Source organism: Alligator sinensis, unplaced genomic scaffold, assembly GCF_000455745.1.
Source record: "Alligator sinensis unplaced genomic scaffold, ASM45574v1 scaffold665_1, whole genome shotgun sequence".
Classification (NCBI taxonomy): domain Eukaryota; kingdom Metazoa; phylum Chordata; order Crocodylia; family Alligatoridae; genus Alligator; species Alligator sinensis.
The window spans coordinates 1851970-1869932 of record NW_005842034.1 but is presented as its reverse complement, the minus strand read 5'-3'; the positions used below and the strand labels follow the sequence as shown (position 1 = coordinate 1869932).

General features: G+C 44.2%; 1 long non-coding RNA gene across 1 annotated transcript in view; it reads right to left on the bottom strand.

Annotated features, from left to right (window-relative positions):
• The window catches only part of LOC102375535, a 23162-nt gene extending 5577 nt beyond the window's left edge, over positions 1-17585 (bottom strand). Inside the window, exon 1 of the long non-coding RNA XR_323687.2 lies at positions 17440-17585. This is a non-coding gene — a long non-coding RNA (uncharacterized LOC102375535). The remainder of the gene's footprint in view (positions 1-17439) is intronic.
• Positions 17586-17963: the final 378 nt, after the last annotated feature.

The window sequence follows — 17963 nt, the reverse complement described above, 5'->3', positions numbered from 1 at the left end:
CCCCCCCCCCCCCCCCCTACAGAAGGCGGCCCTTCACTGCCTCTGACCCACTGGAGCCCCTGGCATTTGCTATGGGCCATGGAACCACGGGGGAACTGTCCAGTGCCAGGGTGCTAGCACCTGCCACCAGGCTCTGCACCCTGGGCAACCCCACCACACACCCTCCCACTCTGGGACTCAGAGACTCAGCCTCTTGTACCTAGTTTTCAGTCTGAGAGAAGGGGTTTTTTTTGTTGGTGGTGGTGAGTGGGAAGGGATGAGGGGAATAAAAAAAAAAAAAAAAAAATTTTTTATTGAAAGCAGGCATGTCCTGAGAGTGGTGCTCAGGGTGGGTGCACCTCCATGTCCTGCCACTCCAGGTGAGGCCAGAGCTGGTGCAACAGGTCCTCAGGAGGTGGTTGACATCCCATTCCTGCAACACAACATGCTACCACCAGCCCTGGCTGGCAGAGCAGGCCCAGAAACTGTGGGGATGGTGGGACAGGAGGGTGATGGCAGGTGGTGGTGGGGGGGGGGGGGGGAGGTATCCTAGAACCCATGGTTGCCATGGCTGGCAGCAGCAGCTGCATGGTGGTGGGGGCCCTGGAGTCCATGTTGCAGTGAACCAGCAGGTGGCTGGAACAGGTGAGGTAGTCAGGGGGCACCACGTGGCCAAGCACTAGGCACGCAGAATGGCAGCAGGCAAGCAGGAGAGCCACAGCAACGCCAAGGTGCCAGAGAGCCTGTCCCTGGGAACCAGGGCCAGGAGCTCAGAAGTGCAGCTACAGCAGGGGAAGACCAGGCATATGTTGCCTGTGTCTGCCACACTGCTGTGACACAGGAAGTGTCATGCCAGAGGTCACAGTGAGGACAGTGTGCTTTTAAAGATGGCCACCACATGCTGGCAGCTGGCTGTGGCTTCAGCATGGCTACCAAGTGTGGGCAGTCATGTGTGTGGAGACTGACACTCCCCATAGTTGGCCACAGGGGCACATGGCAGGCCTGGACTGCCCTGGAACTAAAGTTAGTTCCCAAGTTCTACCACATGTGGACACTGGCCAAAACCTACTTAATATGCATTAGTTTAAGTGGATTTAAATTTAAGGCACATTAAAATCATGTGTAGACATGCTCACTGTGTCCATAATGCATAAGCCAAATCAGAGAATTCCATCAAGATACTGAAATATTTAATTAATATTTTAAAAAGGCAAATCATAATTTCCCACATCAGAATACTAAAGGAATAGAAGAACAAGATATAAAATTAAAATGTACTGAGCAAGTGATATAAGATAATATGATGCATAAGGAACACTTTGTTCACCAGGCCTGCTATGAACCTTCACACTATATTTTTACTGTAATATTTCTGTTTTAAATGTGTAAATGTTCTAATAATGTCTCATTTCCCTGACTAACTTGTACAGGAGCAGAGAAAGGATTAAGGAACCTGAAGCCAGAGTAGTCTAGTCTTCTGGCATGCAGACATGTTCCCTGGCCAAGCGGCATTAAGAGACAGAAGGAGACAAGCTTGGAATGGATGGATGCAGCAGCCATGATAGGAAAGTGTCAGCCTGAGAGCTTCAGAGTCTAGAAAGGGATCTTCTGAATTACTTCAGGGTGCTCAGGGCTGTGCAAACTGGAGAGAGAACAACTGATCTTGTTTTGGGGTGCTCAAGGCTGTGTGGACTGGATTGGGGGCAGAGAGACTGCTTAAGTCTTTTCAGGGAATAGGAACTTCCTGTTACCTCTCAGCTCTGTGTTCTTGGGGAACCCTGGCACAGGATGCAGCCTGTCTGACTCGCAAAGAATTCTGCCCCCGACCCACCTAAACAAAACTGATTAAGATGCAGTGGGAGATGCATCTAAAACCCTCCAGATAAAGGTGACAAGAGTGCAACAACTGCCCTAGGTCCTATTTGCATCTGAGATGGAACCAGATGACAATTCATTTACACGGGAGATGGAGAACAGAAAGCCCAAAGCAGAGACTACAGTGAATTCTGGGATCAGAGAAGCAGGGGAGCACTGCATGATGGGGAATCTGTGCTCCAAATACTAATCAACCCACATTTACACACACCCAGCTCAGCATTTATCAGACCAGTTCTAATCTGGATTTTCAAAGGACTTCCCCCCTCCCCCCCCCCACCTCTAAGCAGAAGTAAAGTTTAATGGCGTCTCGGGCCATACATTCCCCGACCCCACTATGGGAGGCCTATTTAAGCTTGATTGACTAAAACTCGGTTGCTGGGTTAGGGAATGCTGAGGCAAAGAGAGCAAGTCAGAGTGGGTATGAGCAACATTTGAACAATGTTAAAGGGGTTCATCACAGCATCCAGTCCGTTGGAGCCCTGACCACAAGTGTTGTCATACTTTTCCCGGGACTACTGGTGGAAGTCCTCTCCACAAAAGGTTATGAACACTCCAATAATTGCCTTAAGTCTGTTAAAAGACTATAGTAAGATCTGGAAAAGTCACGCTAAGCTGAGGCTTGTTCACAACAAGTAAAAATCCAAAACCCTGATGCTGCAAGCTATCTATTGTTTCTGAAAAAACCATGAGATATCCCATCAGTATGTCTGCTATCCATAGGAATTTCAAGCTGGCTCCCAAGTATCTGGTTACTCCCTAACCTTATATTTTCCCTGATTATCATTCAGTTTCTTGAGATATTCCAAACCAGATAATTGCCTTTTCTATTAACAAGGGGTTATTTACACTATTAAAAGAATACTTTGAAGAAGCTGAACTGAGGGTATAAAAATTCGTAAGTGTGTGTGTGTGTGTGTGTGTGTGTGTGTGTGTGTGTGTGTGTGTGTGTGTGTGTGTGTGTGTGTGTGTGTGTGTGTGTGTGTGTTTCAAGAGGAGAACTCTGTCTCTCACACCATCCACTGTTATTCTGGAGAAGCTGGAAGAAATAGATTGGCTCCCTTCAAGGATTGTGCTAAGAACTTTACCTGTCAGCATTGCAACCCAAGTGCCTTGGACTGGTGAGATCCCAGCGCTCTCTCTCTCTTTAGGCATAGATTTCTGAACCTGAACTGTATTAGTTAAGCTTGAGCTAAGTTTCCCCAAATACTTAGTGAAACCAGGGTAATACTGTAATTGTTTGTGTTTGTTTTTCCTTTGCATGTCTATTACTATTAGTACCATTATATATTTCATATACTTAGCAATAAATAACTTTTATAGTCAAACTGGTAGTAACTGGGTATATTTTTCCATCTCTACTTCTTCTTCCCCACTTGCTCTGCAGCAACACTTCTTTTACCTAAGCTAAAGATCCCTGTGAAACCCCAAAATAATGTGGGGTCTGCTCATCAAAAGGCTAAAGATTGGGACATGCCAAGTTTGAAACACATAAGGGGATCAGCTTGTACAGGCTGATTGACGCAGTTTAGCTCAGACGTGCTGTAACAATCTGAATGCTGGCCCATGAGGGTGTCAACTGGACACCCAGCTGGATTCAAAGGTATTCTGTTTAACTGTGTGTTTGTGTCTGACTGCATTTTATTGTTGCTCTGATGAACTGATTCTTGGCACATGAGGGTGTCAGCCTGTTCATGCTGATCAACCCAGCTGGGTCAGGTGTGTCACATTAATCTGTGTGTGTGTATATGACTGATTTGGTGACTGGAGGAGCCCAGCCCCATTGAAACTGAGTCCTGCAAGATAGCTCATTTGGGGGTGAGGACTTGAAGGAAGAAGGGAGATATACAGCTCTGTATAGAAACAGAAGTAACACAAGCAGTAAATTGATAGAATTACTAAAACCCTAGAAACATGTCCCTAATAAGTGAGCACACCCCAAAGTGATGGGCAAATCTGGTAACATTCCTGGTCTGAGGCTTGTGCCCAATGAATGCCATTACTTTTGCATCATTTATAAGTTTGTGGCACAATAAGCAAGTCACATTAATAAATAATTAATATAAATAATGAACCTAAATACAGTAATAGATATGGGTAAAGCCTTATCCTTCCTCCCCTTAATTTTTTTAATTAACCTGGCATTGCTTTTCTATATTATTAATTGCTACTGTCACTACCATTATCATGCCACAGCACTGATGGTAGGGCAGGAAGCAAAAGCTAGAAGATGGGGGAAGCTAGAGAGACCCCCTCCCACCCTCTTAGGTGGGGGGGGGGGGGAAAGCAGAAGCAAGAACAAGAGCAGATGGAGGGAGAAAGCAGCACCTGAAACCAGGAATAAAAAGCAAAAAAGTGGGGAGGGGAAAGGGAAGTGTAGAACAAAAGCTACTGTAGCCTCCTCTAGCACTCCCCCTGAAGAGGAGGCTATAGCATTTGAAATCCTTCATCCAGGGAAATGTGAATGCTTCACCCAAGTACCGGCCAAGTCTGAATTGATTAAATCTTTGCAAGTTCATAGATTGTAAAGCTGGAAGGGACTTTGGAAGATCATCAGGTCCAGTCCCCTGCACCAAGCAGGAAAGATAACTGGGGGGCCAGGTGACCCCCACAGGGTGAAAGTCTAGTCTCCTCTTGATGATTTCCAGGGTAGGCAATTGCACCACCTCTGGATGTAGATTATTCCACAGTCTGGACACCCTGACTGTGAAGAGGTTTTTCCTAATGAGTTGATCTTCCAGGAGTTTGTGACCATTACTCTTGGTTTTCCTCTCAGGTGCCCTAGTGAACAGTTGCTCACCAAACCCTTGATGTACTCCCCTTGTGTAGTGGTAAGCTGCTACCAGGTCCCCCTCTCACCCTTCTTTTCCTTAGGCTGAAGAGTTCCAGATCCCTCAGCCTTTCCTCGTATGGCTTGCCTTTTAAGATTGATCATGTGGGTGGCTCTTCTTTGGACTCTCTCAAGCTTGTCCATGTCCTTGTTAAAGTGTGATGCCCAGAACTGGACACAGTACTCCAGCTGCAGTCTCACAAGTGCTGAGTATAGTGAAAGAATCACCTCCTTGGATTTTCTGGAGATGCATCAATTGATGCATGCCAGAGTATTATTTGCCCTACTGGCTACAGCATTGCACTGCTGGCTCATATTCATACTGTGGTCTATTATTACTCCCAGGTCCCTTTCAGTCATGGTGCTAGTCAGTTTGGTGCTGCCAAGCCTGTAGGTGTGTTGGGGGTTGCTTGTCCAGAGGTAGAGCACTTTACTGTTGAACTTCATCAGATTCCGATCCACCCAACTTGCTAGCCTGTCTAGGTCTACCTGTAACTAGAACCTATTTTCAAGTGTGACCATGCCTCCCCATAACTTGGTGTTGTCCACGAACTTGGCAAGTGAGCTCTTCACCCCCACATCCAAATCATTAATAAAAAGATGTTGAAAAGTACTGGACTGAGCACTGACCCCTGAGGGACACCGCTGCCCACTTCTCTCCAGGATGAGACAGACCTGTTCACTACAATTCTCTGGGTTCTATCCTGCAGCCAGTTTCTCACCCATCTGACTGTTTCAGCATTAAGCCCACAATCCTCCCATTTTCTCATGAGGACATCATGGGATACTAGATCAACAGCCTTTTGGAAGTCTAGATATACAGTATTAACCTGTTCTCATGTCCAGGTGGCAAGTTACCTGGTCATAGAAAGAGATGAGGTTGGTAAGGCAAAACCTGCCCATGATGAAGCCATGCTGGCTGTCATTCAGAATCTTACCTATGCAAGTTTATCGCAGATAGACTCCTTGATGAAATTTTCTAGGATTTTCCCCTATGATGGAAGTTGGCCTACAGTTACCCAGGTCCTCCCTTCTGCCGTTCTTTTGAATGGGCACAACATTGGCCCTCTTCCAGTCCTCAGGGACTTCTCCAAAGTGCCATGAGTTGTGGAAGAGTTTCACCAGGGGGTCTGCAATGACTTTGGCCAGCTCCTTCAGCACTCTTGGATGAAGATCATCCGGTCCTGCTGACTTGTATACATCTAATTTTATTAATTGGTTATACACTAATTCTACAGCAATAATAGGAAGGCGATTATTCCTACCATGCTCATCCTCTACTGTACCTTCCTACCATGGTTTTCCCCTTGGTCTGGTGAAAGACTTAGGCAAAGTAGTCATTCAGAAGTTCAGCTTTCTCCTGTGTGCTGGTAAGCAGCTCTCCCGAGTTGTTGAGCAATGGTCCCACACTCCTATTTGTTTTCCTCATGTTCCCCATGTCCCTAAAGGACTTCTTGTTTTCCTTGGTTCCCATTGCTAATCTAACTTTGGTCACCACTTTAGCCTGTCTTATCTGTTCCCTGCAAATGCATGCCATCATGGAAAACAGTGGAATGTAGGCCATCATGTTGAAATTTGAATCTAAGACTTCAATCCTGCTATCCAATTTGTCTGCCTTATATCATACAGTGAACATGATAGTTTCATGGTCACTGTCACCCAGATTTCCCTCAAAATTTAAAGTTGGTCACCAGGTCATCTCTTTTGGCCAGAACCAAGTCTAGCAGTGTCACATCTGGTTGGCCCATTCACCTCCTGAGTCAGGAAGAGCTCTTCAGCACAGATCAGGAAGGACTGCGACTGATCCAACTTGGCTGAGTTTTCTTCCCAGGAGATGTCCGGACAATTAAAATTGCCCATGATGACCATATCATGTGCATGTGCAGCCTCAGTCAATTGTCAGGTGAACTCCAGATAGAACTCCCTGGTTTGGTGGTCCGTAGTCTAAACTGCAAAAATTGAACAGTTTGCAACTGGATTGATGTTCCCTTTCATTCTGGAAATGCAGGCACATGCCTGCAGTGGCTGAAGCCAGAAGCCTGAGCATGTTAAAGCAGGCCTTCCCTGACACCGGGAAGCCGAGCTGAATGCAGGGTGGGGGGCTGGCCAGGCCTGGGAATCCCCAAGTAAAACTGAGGAGGGGTTTAAACCCAAACCTTGTCCTGCAAGGTTCAGAGGGTTGGGGAAAGAGGGAGCAAGGCCAGACCACTGTGGCAGAGGAGGAGGGGAGAGCTATGCCTGCCCTAGTGGCTCCCCGACAGCCAGGAACAATCCTGGAATGCAGAGCTGCCAGGCCTTAGAAGGGAACTCCTTCCCCCTCCTCCCTCTCTCTCTCTCACCACTGCAGGATGGGGGTCTGTTCAGTGCGGGTGGGGGTTCTTCCCCCTCCTCATCCCCCCCCTGCCACCATGGGGTGGAGAGGGGACTCTGTGGGGCTGCCCAGGCCTGGAGGGGGAATCTTACCCCTCCTCCTCCCCCACCACCATGGAGTGGTGAAGAGGGCTCTAGTGTGATGGCCAGAAACAAAGAGATTAATAAGCAATAAATATTTACTTCTTGGAGGCATTTGGAATTTTTGCCTAATATAAAGCTTGTAAGTGTGTAACCCGCAAATGTAACTTGCCTATCATAAGTTTAACTAAAATGATAAAACTAACTGTTTGTGGAACTGACTAGGCCACAAAGGCGAAGCTATAGCTTCAAGATTAGCTGACCTAATGGTTTTTGCTCAGAGTTCAGCCTTGATGATAAGAACTGGATCCAACTGCCTGGCACACCCAGCACATTCCAGGAAAGCATGTCTCAACAAAGCATATTCAGGAAAATCTAAAAAGGTTGAGTAATGTTAATTTCAAATCTAAAAATGCTGCATTGCAATTTACTTATTGGATAAACCCAAGTCCGGGTAGTATCCTTTTATGATAATTTTAACACCTTTCAATCCCATAAGGTAACAGCTATAGGGCAAGATTGTGAGTGGGTCTAAAGCCAACAGATTAGCATAAGACTAGGTATAAAAAGTGCGTGCATCAGGGGACCAGCAGGAAGGAGGGAACAGAATGGTCATTGCTTTTCCAAGCCTGGACTCCAAACTCCCGGTGTAAGTGAGGATCGGATTCCGATCAAGGGAACGTCCCCGCTAATCCCTCCAACAGCATCAATCGGGGACACCTGACTTCATTGGAATCACTTGGCGCGCACCTGGCATCAAGGGACTGTCGATAAGTTGCCAACCCATATCCGTCTCTGCTGTTTTGAATAGCCCAGTGGCTGATACCCTTTCAGTGCCCAGTTGGCCTGTGGCAGATTAATCTATTTGTCTGTTATTATTATCTGTTATTATTTACTATTAGCTCTTTAATACTGCATTATCTGCTTATTACATTTATCTTTCTGTTAACTGGTGTGTGTGTGTGTGTGTGTGTGTAAGCTATAATAAATTTGCCTTCGTTTCACTCCCAACTTTGCCTCCTCAATCCCGAACCAAACAGCCCAGTGGCTGATACAGTTGTAGCACCTAGTCAGCCTGCAGCTAAATTGATATACTCAGTGTCAGCTGGCCTGTGACACTCTATGCCAGGTTGCCTGGCCCCAGGGGAGACTTCCCCCTCCTCCTTCCCCTGCCCCCCCAACTGCTGTGGAGTGGGGGTGGGGTGCTCCATGTGGTGCTGCCTAGCCTGGCCCAGCTGGGGCATGGAGAGTGGATGTAGACAAGCCACAGATGCTGGGGGTGGCCCCACCCCCACAATGCAGCCTGGCTTGCCCTGGCCTCAGTGTGTGGCTGCCTTGGCCAAGGCCAAGTAAGGCCAATCCAAGCCATGGGGGTGGGGCTACCCCCAGCAGCTGCAGCTCAGTTACAGCCACCCCTCGCAACTCGGCTGGGCCAAGCTAGGCAGCACTGCAGAGCACCCCCTCCTGATGCCACAGTGATAGGGGGTAGGAAAAAAAGTCCCTCTCTTGTACCGAGCAACCTGGCATAGAGCCCCACTCCCTACCCCACAGCAGCAGGGGAAAGATGGAGAGAAGAGTCCCCCTGTGGGTCTGGGCAGCCTTCCAGGGTCCCCCTCCCCACCTCACAGCAGTGGAAGGGGGGGGGGGGGGGGGGGAGGTGGGAAGAGGATCAAGAATCTCCCTGTAGCACCACAGAGCGCCCCCTTCCCACCCTGGAGGAGGTGGAAGAGTTTCCCCCCCCCCAGCACAGACCATAGCCCGGATATAGCCCTGCTATGGAGAAAGTGTTAATTTTTCTCTCCATCCCTTCTTTCCTGCAGCTGGGGTCTGCCACCTCCACTCTGCTCTCCAGCAAACAAGCAAATCCTGACTGCGGTAGGGAAGGACAGAAGAATTAATCATCTCCCTGCCCACTTTGTGTTAATGGAGCCATGCCAGGCAGTGTCTCACCATGTCCGATCTCTGTTCAGGCTAGAGAGCACGGGAGCGGGGCCAGCTCTGTTCTGGAGCAGAGAGCACAGTCCCACGCAGAGAGCATGTTTCAATGCTGAAGGACTCTGGTTTAATTTAAACCAGGAAGAGGTCTGGGACAAACATTGCATAAACTGGCTGGAGCTGAGTCAAGTCTGATACTACATTCAACCAGGTTTTTCCTCAAACTGGTTTTTGTGCACTGAATGTCTGTTCTGTTACAGGTTTAAACCAGTTTCTGAACACTTAAACCAGTTTGTGTGTAATGTCTGTCCCTAGCCCATGAGGTCATCTAATCCAGCTCCTTGCTCAAGGCAGGATCATCCCCAACTAAACTGTCCCAGCCAACTGTCCGTCCAACCTCCTCTTGAACACTTCCAAGCATGGAATTTCCATAACTTCTCTACGTAGCCTGTTCCAGTCCTTTACTACTCTCATAGAAAAGTCAGAAAGTTCCTCCTCATCTCTAACCTAAATTTACTTTGCTGTAGCTTGAGACCATTGCTCCAGTCCCCTACAGCCAGGGAAAAGTCTATCTCCATCTCTTTGTCACCCTTCAGATACTTAAAAATGTATCAAATACCCCACACCCTCAGTCTTTTCTTCTCTAGACTAAACAATGCTAGTTCTTTCAGTCTATTCTTGTAGGTCATGCTTGCCAGGTCTCCAATTCATTTTTATGGCTTTGTGCTGAATTCCTTCCAGTCTGCCTGCATCTTTCTTAAAGTGTGGGACCCAAAACTGGACACAGGACAGCACTGGAAAGGCCTCACCTGGAGAAGAGAGCAGCAAAAAAAATAAAAAAGGAAGCATCATTTCCCTTGACTTGCAGATGACACTGCTGTTAATACAGCCCAATATCCTTCTGCCTTTTCTGCAACACAAGCATATTGTCGGCTCATTTTCAGCTTATGGTCTTCTATAACTCCCACATCCTTCTCTGTAGTATTGCAACCTAACCAGTTGTTTCCTAGTCTTTATTTGTGCATGCAATCATTCTCTCTCAAGTGCAAAGCCATGCACTTGTCCTTGTTGAGTCTTATCTGGTGAATTTAAGAGCATTTCTCCAATTTATTCAGGTCATCCTGGATCCCACCCTGTAACTCCACCTAACCTGGTGCAAGTGTGCTAGGGTGCACTCAGTCCTATATCATCCAATTAAAATGTTAAACCAGACTCAGGAAAGACGCCCTAGGGAACTCCGCTTGATAGCTTCTCTCCACTAGACCCATTGACAACTACTCATTGAGCACAATGATCCAGCAAGTTCTGTATCCACTTTACACTACCACCATTTAATAGGTACTTCCTTAGCTCGTTAACAAGAATGTTTTGAAAGACAATTTCAAAAACCTTGCTAAAAATCAAGGCATGACATCCATTGTTGTCCTGTGCCCCTCGACCCCTCTCCCCCCAGCCATAGAGCTTGTCACTTTATCATAGAAGGAACTCATGTTGGTCTGACATTACTTGCTCCTGATGAATCCAAGCTGGCTGTTCCTGATCTCCGTTATCCTAGATGCTTCAAAATGGATTGCTTGAGAACCTGCTCCATGATCTTTACAGGTATTAAGGTCAGTGCGACTGGTATGTAGTTCCCTGGATCCTCCTTCTTCCTTTTCTTAAAGATGGGCACTATACTCACCCTTTTTCAATCATTCAGGATTTAAACCAACCTCTACAAGTCTCAGAAGGTGATTGCTAATGGCTCCGAAATTACCTCAGCCAATTTCTTCACTACCCTAGGATTAACCCCATCCAGGCCTGATGATGTAAAACCATCTAGTAAGTAATCCCTAACCTCTTCTGCCATTACTCTAGACTCTTTGACTCCTTCTCTGTCTTTGCTGCCAGCTCTACTCATCATATGGTAACTGCTCCTGTGTGACTGCTGGAGTAAAAGAGGGATTAAATACTTCAGTATTATCTGCATCATCTGTAACTAGCTCACATCAGCCTTCATAATTTTCTCCCTGCATATCTGTGCAATAATTTTCCTTAGTACTACAACTGAGTTTCTACTTTTTATAGTATTTCCTTTTGAGTTTCACCTCATTGAAGAGATTGCTATCTAGCCAATCTGATCTTCTGTTACATTTCACATTCATAGATGCTAGGGTCGGAAGGGACCTCAATAGATCATCGAGTCTGACCCCCTGCATAGGCAGAAAAGAGTGCTGGGTCTAGATGACCCCAGCTAGATGCCTATCTAACCCCTCTTGAAGACCCCAGGGTAGGGGAGAGCACCACCTCCCTTGGGAGCCCATTCCAGACCTTGGCCACTCGAACTGTGAAGAAGTTCCTCCTAATGTCTAGTCTAAATCTGCTCTCTGCTAGCTTATGGCCATTATTTCTTGTAACCCCCGGGGGCACCTTGGGGAATAAAACCTCACCAATTCCCTTCTGTGCCCCCGTGATGAACTTATAGGCAGCCACAAGTTCTCCTCTCAACCTTCTCTTGTGGAGGCTGAAGAGGTCCAGGTGCCCCAGTCTCTCCTCATAGGGCTTGGCCTGCCAGCCCTTAACCATATAAGTGGCCCTTCTCTGGACCCTCTCCAGGTTATCCACATCTCTCTTGATGTGTGGCGCCCAAATTGAACGCAGTATTTCAACTGCAGTCTGACCAGTGCCCGATAGAGGGGGAGTATCACCTCCTACGATCTGTTCGTCATGCATCTGCTGATACACGATAAAGTGCCACTAGCTTTTCTGATGGCTTCATCACACTGCTGACTCATGTTCATCTTGGAGTCCACTAGGACTCCAAGATCCCTTTCCACTTCCGTGCCCCCAAGCAGGTCATTTCCTAGGCAGTAGGTAAGTTGGACATTTTTCCTCCCTAGGTGCAGCACTTTGCATTTCTCCTTGTTGAATTGCATTCTTCCATCATACTAGGATAGCTTGCTCCTGTACCCTTAAAAGGGCATCTCTGAAGTACAGCCAGCTCTCCTGGACTCCTTCCCTTCTAAACATGTCTCCGAAGGAATCCTGACCATCAGTTTCCTGATTTAGCTTGGATTTACTTTGCTGAAGTCTAGTGCCTTTATTCTGTAAGAATAATGCTAAAAAGTGTTTCCATTTTTACATCTGTCCACACTCTAAGAAACATCTTACTGTCTACATAAGAGACCATAGAGGAGGGGAGAAAGTACAGTGGTTTAAAAAAGATATTCTATACCATGGCATGGGTTGAGCCATCACAAACCTGTTCTTTTCCCAGACAAAAGCTATTTCAGGCTGATGGTGAAGCAAATACCTAGTTCAGGTTCTTTTAGTGAAATTATCCTGCCCATAGAAGTAGAAGCTACAACAAATGAAATGCCTCCAATAATCAAAGTAATAGCAGGATTGCACAGTGAAGTTGTATTTATCAAACATATCATAATCAAGATCTTTAGACACAACTGAAGTAGCAAAAGATCTGCGGCTTGTGCAAACAAATGTTAAGTACTTATTACATCATGAGTAAGCAATGCCACCTAAGAAAATAAAATAACTATGCAGCCATGGTATTCCCAGCATTTCAAATTGTGTACCCAAGCAGTCAAGATGCTCTTTTTGATTTTAGAAGGTATAAGTGGCATTTACCATCAGTAACAAGCTGAATGATTATGCAGCAAAAAAGTCAGATGGATCCATTTTTATTCTGTGCTTACTATTTATTTTTTTTAAACCACCTTTTCTTCAAGTAGCTTAGTGAAACATTTCCCTCTGTCCTAGAAAACTGCCCAGCTTGCATTACTTGCAAAAGCTACCGTTAAATACAAAAAGAGATTGCACGCACTGGATAAACTACTTATTAAGAGAGAATAGAAAAGTTATCCAACAGAATTTTCATCCCATCTTTGGGGGGGGAGGGTAGAAATATGATGTACTATAGAATAAGTGAAATGGAATAAATGATGGACTATACCATCAATTTCATTAAATTATATACAGAGAGTATCTTCTTAAACTGTTATATTTGAATGCACACACAAGACTAAATTCATTTAGGATATAATTGTTTCATTGGGAAGATCTAGCAAAGCGTTATATGAATAAGGGATTTCAGTAACACACAAGCCCTTGTGATACCACATTCTAGATGTTCAAATGCAACAGTCATCCCATACCTGACACAGCTTTCTTACACCCAAGATTTGTTATCCTAGCTCTGCTGAGAACAAGCAAAGAAAAAAAAATAGGGGAGTCTCAGGATCCAGTTGAGAAAGTTTATTATCTAAAGGAATAAGAAAGAGACTATAATTTAAAGAAAGGAGCCCCCCCCCCAAATTTTAAGAGTGTATTTGGGGAAGCACTGTAAGGAGTAAGAAATGCAATAATGATAGATGTGTGTCCTATAAGGATAGAGCAAAGAGGGCAATCCAAGATAAGGTGGGTCTCTCCTCGCAACAGTTGATTATAACTAGTGCATTTTTAAAAGACATTAAAACTTGTTGACAAGTAAACACATATTAAAAAAAGGGTTGTTTTGGGGTTGTTTTTTTTTTTTTTAATATAACATCAAATAGCCAAAACGCCTTCTTGTTGCCTGCACCCCTCCCCAGTCAGCTACATGCAGCCTCTGTGAACCAGGTGATTGCTCTTGGAGGCCTTTGTTTTCAGGCATGGTTTAGTCCTTATGGTCCCTACTCAAACCAGGTCTCTCAGCTTCCCTGCTCAACTTGACTCCCATATCTTTATGGCAATTCAGTGATCAGGTCACTGAAGGAGAATGAGCTCTGTTTACAAGGGCCTACCACCTTTCAGGACCAGGCTTCCCCTAGGTCTCTTTGCAGGCAGGCTCATAGAACTTTTTAAAAGCCAACCTTTGAAACAGCCCCTACAATGGCCTTTGTATTTGTTAGTCAGCACCTTTAATACTTTCCAAGCACCAGCCTTTCCTGAGGGCCCTGAATGGTTCTGCCCCTAGACCAACCTTTCACAGCCTACTTGCTCTTAGTTTGGTTCTTATCCAGTCTGTCTTACTCAAGCCTATTGATGGTATCCACTTCCTGGGTTTAACTTTCTTCTTTCTGCTCACTCCCCCTGCTAGACATCTTTTGTCCCTTGTTGTTGGAGCCCTTTTCTTACAGGGATATAAGATCACAGCCTCCCCACTTCCCTTTTCTTCCTTATAAAAACGGGCAAAAGGGCTCCAAATTAGAGGGCCATGTAAGGAGGGGAAGAGACAACAGCTTCTGTGATAATGCCATAAATGGCCACACTATACCTAGCCATTTATGAGAGCACTTGCTGCATTAATCTTACCTTTAATACTGACTTGGTGCCTGTGCACAGGTTTTAACTCACTCAAATCTTTTTTAGGAATGATATCCAACAGCAAAATTCATCTGAAGAAACTCAAACCAATACAATGCCATAAAACACCATTACAAGAGAGAAATTATTGAGCCACATTAAAGCACATGTTATGAAATAAATCTCACTTTATAGATCAGCACTGCAGCTCTTACCTAGGCAAGATTTACACAATTGTAAACACTTCAATTCAGTAAAGAATTCAGAGTTACATACTAAAAAAGTCTAAGTTCTAGAGATGTACATTGTAACGTGATCAAAAAAATAAGTCTCAAAAAAGCAAGCCTTCAGGTGAAATTTGTAGTAGTTCTTTGTTTGAAATAGGTTGGAATTACAATGACAATTTTTTTTTGAGGAATGTTACCATTTTCTACTACAACTTAATATGAGGAATGTAAAATTGGGTTCCAAACTGAACATCAATATCTGTACTTTACCTTTGCCACGTTACATTACTTATATATTTCCCCCATCATGTTTCTAGTATATACTAATGTCACACATACCAATTCATCCATCCCTGTCCAAACTACAAATACAAAAAAAAAAAAAAAAAGAAGCATTAGTTAAATAAGGGTTAATGGCACTATTCTGAGGCATATTTACACTCTAAGGTTAAGTAAAGTAGACAGTCAAAAAGCCCAAGGCTGAATCAATTCAGTCTTTACAGGTTAGTTTAAACTGCACGGATAAAATTGAAACAGAAGAAAACAGAAATTTCCCTTCGATTCAGAAAATGTAGCCACATGCCTGCAGTGGCTCAGGGCAGACACCAGGGGGCGCTAGAGCATGGCTCACTGGCTGTGTATTCACTTCCTCTTCCTGCTGCCACTGAGGTCTATGGGATTTGCAGTCCAGAATTACAGTAGTAGGCCTCTTTAGGGTTGCTAATCGCTTTCTCTTCCTGCTTCTAGGTGCCTCTGGGATTTCTAGTCCACAGTTGTAGCCAGAAGGAAGTTTGAGCAGGGAAAGGGGTATTTAATAGCCCCCCGCCCCTCCAACCCCAGGCCCCAGCCAGGGTTTGCTGGGGAGGGGTTGGGCAGTCCACCACCTGACCCCTGTAAACTGGGCTGCATCCCCAGTTGGGTTGCCCCCTGCCCCGAGCCCTTTGTCAGGCAGCCCTCACTGCTCCAGCTAGGGAGCAGACAGCCCAGCCCAGCCCAGGGCTAGAAAGCATGCTGGGTGATTGTGATTTTACTTGAACCAGGAAAGGGTCTGGGAAGGATATTATATAACTGATTCGAGTCAAACTGGTTTAAGTCTGATACTACATTCGGCCAGCTTTATCTTAAACCATTTTCAGACATTTTGAGATTGGTTTATGTGCACTGAGCTTCTGTTCTGCTACAGGTTTAAGCCAGTTTCTGATCTCTTGAATCAATTTGTGTAACTTCTGTGCCTAGCCTAAAAAACAGATGCATAAAAGTCACTGAAGTCTTAGGAATTCTTTTTTCTTCTCCTTCAAGTGATCCCCCAACCCCAAGCCTCTTAGAAAATTATATTATGTGGATCATTTAGGCTGAACAGATTTCCAGAATTTGGCTTTTGAAGAGTAATTGTAACTTCCTTTTTTTTTTAAACAGGCAAAATGGGGTTTCATCATTACCTCTTATACCTACCATTTTAGAAAGTCAATCTCATTTATTTCTTTTCCTAAAAAAGTTTGGAAAACATAGCCTTTATAGTACTGCTGTTAACACAACTTGGCTTCACTAGAGAGTTCTTTGAGAACAAGCTTTCTAGGTGAGTTACAGAGGATCTAGTTAAAAATCTCTCTTAATTGATGTTCTTTTTTTATTTGAGAGAACTTTTCTTTAACTGCACAACTCTTAGAAGACCTCAGTCAAGGAGGTCCTCTGCAGTGTCAAATATGGCAATATTTGACAGCACATAACTCAAGGTCAGGGAAATCTAAAGTCTCTGGGCTATATCCTCAGCCAGCAGAAATCAGAAAAGCTTTATTGACTTCAGTAAGCCTATGGCACTTTCTACCAGATGAGCAACTGGCCTCAAATCTTTATCTGTATTTCATCCTAGATTATTATTTTTACTATTAATTTCATAATTTTGTAGTGCACAAGAAGAGTTCAAGAAATAATTCAACAGATGGTTTTAATAGAATCTTAGATCCTTCATCTGTACAAATAACAGAAAATACCTTATTGTTTTCACTGTGTTTGTACACAAGAGAGAGGCATACGTGGAAGGCTGCCAGCATCCCAATAAGACTAAATGCACAATTTGTCCATTTCTAATTAGTTAAAAAGGGTTTTTTTCTAGTTAAGAGGGCAGCCTTAAATGTTTTCTACTACTTAGCTTACTGCATAAAACTGAAGTATCTACTACTTACAACATAATCCAGAAGACCTTCAGCAACAGAGCAAGCCTAAGAGCGGCAGACACAATTATCCCGAAGTTCAGCTTTCACTGGGGCTCTCTCTCTCAAACATCATTCAGACCATGTATAAATACAAATGTCGGTTCTCTTTAATAAAGCAAACATAACACCAGGCATACTTGAAACATTCACAAATGAGAAAGAGTTCAGGCTGGTTCCAAGAAAAGCAGGTATTTCTGGCAAATGGCCAGTAAAATAAGAGTTTGTATTAGACTTTTTCATAAAAAATTTAGTATGGATGTGCTTTACCCATTAATATTTATAGAGTAGTTCTATACCTCATTCTGTTCTGTTAATCTGTAGAAAACAGAAGTGTGTGAAAAGTTTATCTTTGATTTTTTTTAATGATTTTTTTAAAGTCATTAATATTTATGAAGTACCTGTTAATATTTACAACCAGGTTAATAAAGACAAGGGGATAGGAAGATTCCTTTTGAATGTCCAGGATAACATATTTTTCTGTTTTCATGAAATTAAATGCAGATATCTTAAGCCAGATAGATACAACTGCAGAACTGTACTGACTCCAAGCCACTTTCCCTCTATTTTTTTTTCAGATGTATTATGCAATTTTCAGATTCAGTCTTCACTGTATAAATACGCTTTAATACTCAGGAAAACAACTACTTACCACCACAGGCTGAAGCTTTAGTCCTTCCCAGATTCCTCTAGCTTCCTACTGTTTTACTAGAATGCTAACTTGAAAGGTCTTACAACAGTCTCTATCCCTACTAGACTCCATAGATTCATCATTCACCCCTACTGAGCTTTTGCAATCCTTTGTTAACTCCTTAACTATTCTACTCTGCAGATGTTCAAAATAACTCAATTACCTGATCAGCTCCAGGTGCACCTGACAGCTAATTGAGCTTGTTACCTTCATTAACCCCTACTCTGTCAGTGTGAGGTTTATACATGACATCATAAAGTATTATGCTAATTTGTAGTTGTAATTACTTGGGTCCAAAAGCAGAACACTGTAAATTACGCTAGCCATAACACTTATCTAGTTTAGGGAGAAAGAAACTATTTGCATACAGTCTCAGGAGAATGTAAACTTTCCCAATGTTCTGCTCATCTTGAAGGACTCTGAAAATCAGATAGCTAAAATGGAGACATCCGCAATTGAGACTGATTTTTAATATATCAGTATTT